This window comes from Panicum virgatum, chromosome 3N (assembly GCF_016808335.1).
Source record: "Panicum virgatum strain AP13 chromosome 3N, P.virgatum_v5, whole genome shotgun sequence".
Lineage (NCBI taxonomy): Eukaryota > Viridiplantae > Streptophyta > Magnoliopsida > Poales > Poaceae > Panicum > Panicum virgatum.
The window spans coordinates 44,046,923-44,053,698 of NC_053147.1; the positions used below are offsets into that span (position 1 = coordinate 44,046,923).

General features: G+C 47.2%; 1 long non-coding RNA gene across 4 annotated transcripts; it reads left to right on the top strand.

Moving 5' to 3' along the window:
• The first annotated feature begins 2,299 nt into the window (after positions 1-2,299).
• Positions 2,300-6,201, top strand: LOC120665969. 4 transcript variants are annotated; one of them, XR_005671483.1, is made up of 7 exons: positions 2,300-2,574; positions 3,167-4,105; positions 4,181-4,810; positions 4,875-5,056; positions 5,136-5,307; positions 5,387-5,517; positions 5,671-6,201. It is a non-coding gene; the product is annotated as an uncharacterized LOC120665969 (long non-coding RNA). The 4 variants fall into 4 exon arrangements; XR_005671485.1 differs by having other exon boundaries at positions 3,167-3,281; positions 4,335-4,810; XR_005671482.1 differs by having other exon boundaries at positions 2,300-4,105.
• The last annotated feature ends 575 nt before the right edge of the window (positions 6,202-6,776 follow it).

Sequence of the window (6,776 nt, forward strand, 5' to 3'; positions counted from 1 at the left end):
TCGAGGGTCGCTAATTTACGGTCCATACGGTCGATTTTCAGACATTATTTTTTTTTGCCATTTATAGTTTTTTGTCATTTTTTGATGAAAAAATTTAGAAAACAAATTAAAGAAAAAATTTGGAGCAGCAGCAAAATTTTCAAAGAAAAATTGGAGAGAGAAAAAAAATTTAGAAGAAAATCAAAGAAAAAAATGAAGAGCAGAAAAATTTTCAAAAAAAATTGTACGAAATAAATTCAAAAAAATCAAGAGAAAAAATTACAAAAGAGAAAAAATTTACATAAAAAATAAAAAATCTCACGTAAAAAATGAAAAATAAAATAAAATAAAAACGTCGTCCCGTCGTCCTCCTCACCGGCGGGGGAGTGTGCGGCCCAGGGAAGCGGCGGCCGCCGCATCCAGGGAGGCGGATCCGGGGCGGCGCCGCCGGAGCGCGGATCCTGCGGCACGCGGCGCGCGGATCCGGATCCGGTGGCACGCGCGGCGGTGGAGCGCGGATCCGGCGGCAGTGGTGGATCCAGCGGCGCGCGGCGGCGGGGAGCTCGGATCCGGCGGCGGCGGCGATCCTGGAGGCGGCGGCGCTCAGTAGGGGAGGGAGCGCGGCTTCAAAGGAGGAAGGGAGAGGCGGCGGCGCGTGGTTGTGGCGGCGGGGAGGCGACGGCGTACGGCTGTGGCGGCGGGGAGGCGGCGACGCTCAGAAGATAGGAAATGGAAGGGGACCGGGAGGAAGAAATATAAGAGGAGAAAGGAGGCAAGAGCACGGGAGGAATGAAGGAGGAAGACTGGTGAATTATTGGGTCACCCACGTGCGGTCGTCGACCGTGAGGAAGGCTGCTCACGGTCGACCGCAGAAATAGCATCGGGGCCCGGATCCCTGCCGACCCCATCATGTCCACAGCCTTACCGGCGGACAGGAAACCGAGCAGGAGGAATCGCGTGCCTAGGGGAGGAAGCCGTGGAGGAGGAGGGTCACAAATATGACAACGACGAGCGGGAGCCATAGGAAGACGGCGAGGGATGCGAGCGGCTCGAGCCGGCGAACGAGGCGGCCGTCGTGGAACACCAACGGTCGGGGTACTCGCTCTGTGGTAGTGGCATTGCCACCACCTTCTCCGGCTTGGACACCATGCGCTCCTGGCACAGTTGCATAAACACCGGCTGCCGGACACCGCCGGCCGCACCGGAGCACAGCCTGACGTCGACGATTCGGTCGCGCTCGAGAATGGCCGACAGAGCTACCAGGCCCGTTGAACCGCCTCCCGACCACCCGGAGCTCCATTCCAGCGGGGGAGCTGCAGCAGATGGTGGGAGGCGATGCGGCAGCGTAGCAGTGCCTCATGGGGGAGCAGCATCCGCCGGCGCAGCGTCGCGGGAGCATCACCTTGGAGCAGCTGCTGCGCTACTTTTTTTTAAATTTTTTATTCAATCTGTAGGGGCTGGTCACACAATGACCCGCCCCTAAAAATTATTTTTAGGGGCGGGTGAGTTACCCGCCCCTAATAATAAAATTTTTAGCAGTGAAAACTAGGGGTCGGCACTGCACCCGCCCCTAAAAATCTGTTTTTACCCACACCTACAAATGCTTTGTGTAGTGGTGTTTGCTTCATCATAGTTGATATGGTCACTCCTAGAAAACTCGTCATTAGTACTTTTGGTTGCTTCTGGGCCTTCCTCCGAATACTTCGAGTAGTATTCCAACTACTTCTGGTTGCTCCGAGGCTGTGAGGTGCTCAAGCCCCGAAATCTTGATCATATATGGTGCGCGAAGTACTCGCACCCCATATGGAGTAGCCCCCGAGCCTTAGGTTGAATCGTAGAATCAGACTGAGAGTAACTTCAGTCTTTTCCTTCCTTTAGTTTCCAAGAAATTTTAAAAATAAATCATTGATGCCTCATACACCGCAGCCCCCAGCCTTAAATCAAAATCCTGTATCTTGTGGGTAGCCCCTGAGCCAAGATTTGGAATTAAGAATCTAATTTGTGGCATCTAATTTTATTCTTAGAATATCAGCAAGTTTAATCAGATCCGATACCTAAAATATCTCTTTTTCGGGTGATATCCCATAAAAATGAAACGATCAGATATACCACACTGATTGCACCCGTGATATCCACAAGAATAAAACCCGGGATATCCGTATCTTTACTATTGACTCACGTGAAGATTCATTGTATGAGAATTTGGTGTATTCTACCCATGATCACTACGTCTTGTAGCGTCACGGGTTGTTTCTCAGTGATCCGCACGTGGCTATAAAAGGCGTGCATCAGTGCACTCGAGAAGCACCCAAGCCCTGAAAGCATGGCTCTCAGTTGGTGTTCTCTGTTAGAAAGCTCTCGCCTTCCTGATATTTGTAAATTTCCTCCAACAAAAGATGCTAGAAGGGTACTTGTGAGTGACAATAGAAGTCTCTGCTGCCTAACCCTGCAACCCCACTGCTCTCATCTGGTCCATTTTGGAAATCTTCTCCCTGCAACTACCCTGGAGGGAGGTTCTCTGTGGACGGGTTGCATCTAGTTATGTCATACTCTTAGGATTTTCAAGATGGAAGTTCCCAAGAAATGGCATCTCTGGTGAGCAGGCTTAATGTTGTCACAGCATATTTAGAGAGAAGGAGAAATTTCTTTGCAAGATGCAAGAAGAGGACTTGCGAGGCGCTTACTATAATCTGCCTCCTTGCTCTTGAAATTTTTCTCCCAGAATACGAGTATCATTATTCCCTTAGTGGGAATAACAAGTTTTATACTTTCTAATGGCTTTATGCCGATGTAGCTGCAGTCCTCCTCGTCCAGGAGGTCTAGGAGGTACGCATGCAGGTTCAAACCGATGTAAAGCATATAATAAGTATTCGATTTGCAATATCGAGTAGTTTTATGATATGTTGGTATGTTTCTTTTATCTGGAATGTAATCCCATAAAAGGAAAAGTCATGTCGAGTAGTTGTTATGGGATTTGTGTGTTTTCTTCTTTCCGAAATGTAATCTCAGAAAAAAAATTCCATTTTTACCGCAAACACCACTTCTATTTAAGAGAGCGGTAAATTAGGTTTTACCCCACCGGCCGCCATTTTCCTCTTTTCACCAGATTAGATCTGTTCTTACTTTCTCTTCCACTTCTAGATCTTGACATTCCCTTGCACTTTCTTCATTCCCGATTCTTGAGTAGGATAGCCATTGTATGCGCGTGAAGCGTCCAGTGACATTCCACATGGCTCCTAAGAAGTCGACGAAGGGAAAAGAGGTGGAGATCAGGCCTACCCGCGACGAGGGGTGGTTGCCAAGTAAGTGTTCAGAATCTGACTTGGAATCTCTTGTTGGTGAGGGTCTTTTGCCTTTTAGATCTGTGATCCAGTGGCATCCTGCCTTGGGCCACGACCGTCCGTATGAGAATACGGCCGAAATTGTTGCTTTTGCTCCTTATTTTAAACGAGGATTGGGGCTTTCTTGTTCTAATTTCTTTTCTGGTCTTCTATATTATTACGGGATCCAGCTTCATCATCTTACTCCCAATTTCTTTGTTCATCTTTCCATCTTTGTACACTTGTGCGAAGCTTTTCTGGCCATCGAGCCCCATGTTGAGCTTTTCCGCCATCTCTTCCACCTCGAGCCCCAGCCTAACTCTACCAAGCTAGATGTAGTTGGTGGTGCGGGCATTCAGCTTAGGCAGGGGATAGATAAAGTTTACATCCCCTACAAACTATCGGGTAAGGTGATCGATTGGAAGCCATAGTGGTTTTACATCGAAAACCATGGTAATACTCTTCCAATGATTACTCTAGGGCCCCCAGTTATAAGGCCCGAGTGGAAGAAGAAGCCCTTAGATACCAGCCAAACTTCAGATTTGCTCAAGTTAATTGTAAATCTGAAGCAAAATCAGATAACCGAAGAGGCTGTAGCATTTGATTAGATGAAGCATAGAATCCAGCCTCTCCAAGCTCGTGCAACCTTTGGCTTTGAGTATCAATGAACAAGTGATCCATCGCAGTATTCGAACAAGGAGATCTCCAACGGAGAAGCTCTGCGTCGGGTACAGCGACTATTCGAGAAGGTGGAACATGTGCCTCACCTACTCGATACGTTTTCAGCATTGAATCGTTCGAAAGAGGTATGTGTAAAGTAGTCGATTTGCTATTGGAGTACTTTGTCTTTTTGTAACATGTCTTTCCCTTTCTTGTTTCAGGATGACGTGAATGTATATAGGAGCAACCCTCCTTTGCCAGGCATATATTGCCCCTTTTTCCTTCTTCCTAGTGCTCATGCGCCGCCTGTGCCGGATTCTGAAGACTCTTCAGGAATCGAAGGGTTTGGTTTTGACGATAAATCTGATAATGCAGAGGCTAGAGAAGCAGCTGGAGAGGAGGAGTGTTGGGGACAGAGCCCCTGCCCGAGCGACAATGTAGTGGCTGATCACCCTAAAGGCCCTCGATCAGCTGCACGAAAGCATCGGGTTTCGTCTTTGCCTAGTGACAAAAGATAAGCCAGCTTATGTTGCGATCGAGTACTTTTTTTGAGTTTCATCAAGTTTGCTTTTCTCAAGCTGTTTTGCTTTTTTAAGTCCGGCGGACAAGGTGCCATGGACTGCAGCATCAGGGGATGATACTAGGGTGGGATCAACAGTCCCTTCCACCCCAGTGGACCTGTCAAAGGGGACCAAAGCTATCCCGCTGCAGAAGACTGTGCCGGTGGGTAGCTCCAAGCAAGGTGGCGCCACTCAAGGGGAGAAGGGTGCTGGAGTTGGCAGGGCACTAATTGTTAGGCCTCTCCCAAAGTTGATAGCGCCGAGGAAGCACTCCATGAAGAGAGCATCCGCGTAAGTATTTTGATACTTGTTTTTGGTTTTATGTCGAGTACTTCAACCCTATCATTTTTTGTAGTGACGTGATTCTGGGATCTGGTGGGAGTACTTCCGCAGCCCCCAAGCCTTCAAACGAAGATCCTGCGGGTGTCACTGATGTGGATGCCCGTGCTGCAGAGGAGATGGCGGATTACACACTACGGGATTCGCCAATTCCTGAGACGGAGGAGGAGCGGAAGCAAGCGGAAGATATCCCTACAGGTAAGTCTGTTATGTCCCTTCCTCCAAATTCGAATTTCTCCCGTTTGTTCGGCTTTTTACTCAAAGAATTTTTCCCTAGGTCCTCACAATCAAGAGGATCCTAGGGGGGAAGTTGGAGATACGCCGCATGTGGAGGTGTCACTTGTGGTGGGGTGAATACCTCTGTTGCCTCATCGGGAGGTGCCCAGTCACTGGTGGAGAGGATAAAGCTTGCACAAGAGAACAAGAACCTTGTGCAGAAGCTTTTGGCGGTAAGTAGTCATTTGGTCGAGTACTTAATTTTTGTAGATCATGTAGTTAGATACTGATCTTTTGCTTTTATGTATTTAGGAGCTGGCAGAGCAGGGGAGCAGCAAGCCCCAAGACAACTCAGAGCTACTTGCTCTGATAGGTGTCCAAGCTCACAGCTGAAAAGATTGTTCTTGTGGAGAAGAACAAGAAAATCTCCAAAGAAAAAAGAGGTTAGTGCCTGCCTTTATAAAACAGTCGACTACTTTTATGCATCTGGTATTTGTAAGAATTTTGTTTAACCAAATACGTAGCACTCCGGAAATCGTTAAAGATTCAAGAGAGCATGGTACTTGATTTAAAGATTCTTATGTACCATAACGCAGATGAAATTGGAAAGCTTCAGATGATCAAGGCGGAATCCGACAAGGAAATGCTTGAAGCATTACAACAAGTGAAGTATTTGTCGGACTCCGACACTGCGTTGCAACAAGAACTCGATGAGTAGAAGGTTGCGGCCCAGGCTATGGTGGACATCCCCGAGGACAATGCAGAGGCGCCTCTCTCCCTGGCAGAGAAGCTTTGGGCGACCACCTGACAGTACGTATCCCATGTATTCTGGTTGGTGAAGTCCTACTGGCCACACACACCCCCCTAGATCCGCTAGGCGAGGGCATGAAATCCGACTGCGATGAAAGGCAGTTCGAGCAATACCTTCTTGTAGTCTCACCGATAGCTGATAGGATTGTGAGCAGCCTGGAGAATGCCTGATCTTTTGAGCTTTTATTCATTTGAAAGATGATGTAATGGGCTTCTGGAACCCTAAATACTCTTGTGTCTGTGCAAATATTTAAATTTGATTTGCACTGAGTATTTGTTGATACCAGAAGGAGTAACGAATCCTTGGTGATCGAGTAGTACTTGTGTGTCTCTGGGCGAGTACTTTAAGTTTGGCAGCAGAGTGCCTACTCGACTTAGTGAAAAAAGTATGATATCTGTCCTGTAGTGTACAATGACTCATCCCTTAGGTAAGGATGGGGCCAAAGTTTTTAGTTTTGCTCGAAAGTTCATCGAGTAAATTGTTCTTCATGAGAACTAGAGAAGCTTCCAAGTGTTGACCGGTTAGGATTGAATCTCATAAGATTTACCAAGTGGGAAAAGCACTAGAAAAATAGTCAGCTGATTAAGATCTACTCGAAGCAACGAGTAGAGTGTCCTATTTAAGGATTGGAGTAACTTTCAAAGTTGACTGTTTAGGATTAAGCTTGTCAGGTTATCCAAGTGGGAATAACCTTGAAAATATCCAAAAAACCTACTCGATCTAGCGAGTAGGATGTCCTACTTGAGGACTGGAGTAACCTCCAAAGTTGACCATTTAGGATTAACCTCGTCAGGTTACCCAAGTGGGACTTACTTTAAAGATATCCAAAACCTACTCGAACTAGCGAGTAGGGTGTCCTACTTGAGAACTGGAGTAACCTCGAAAAGCTGA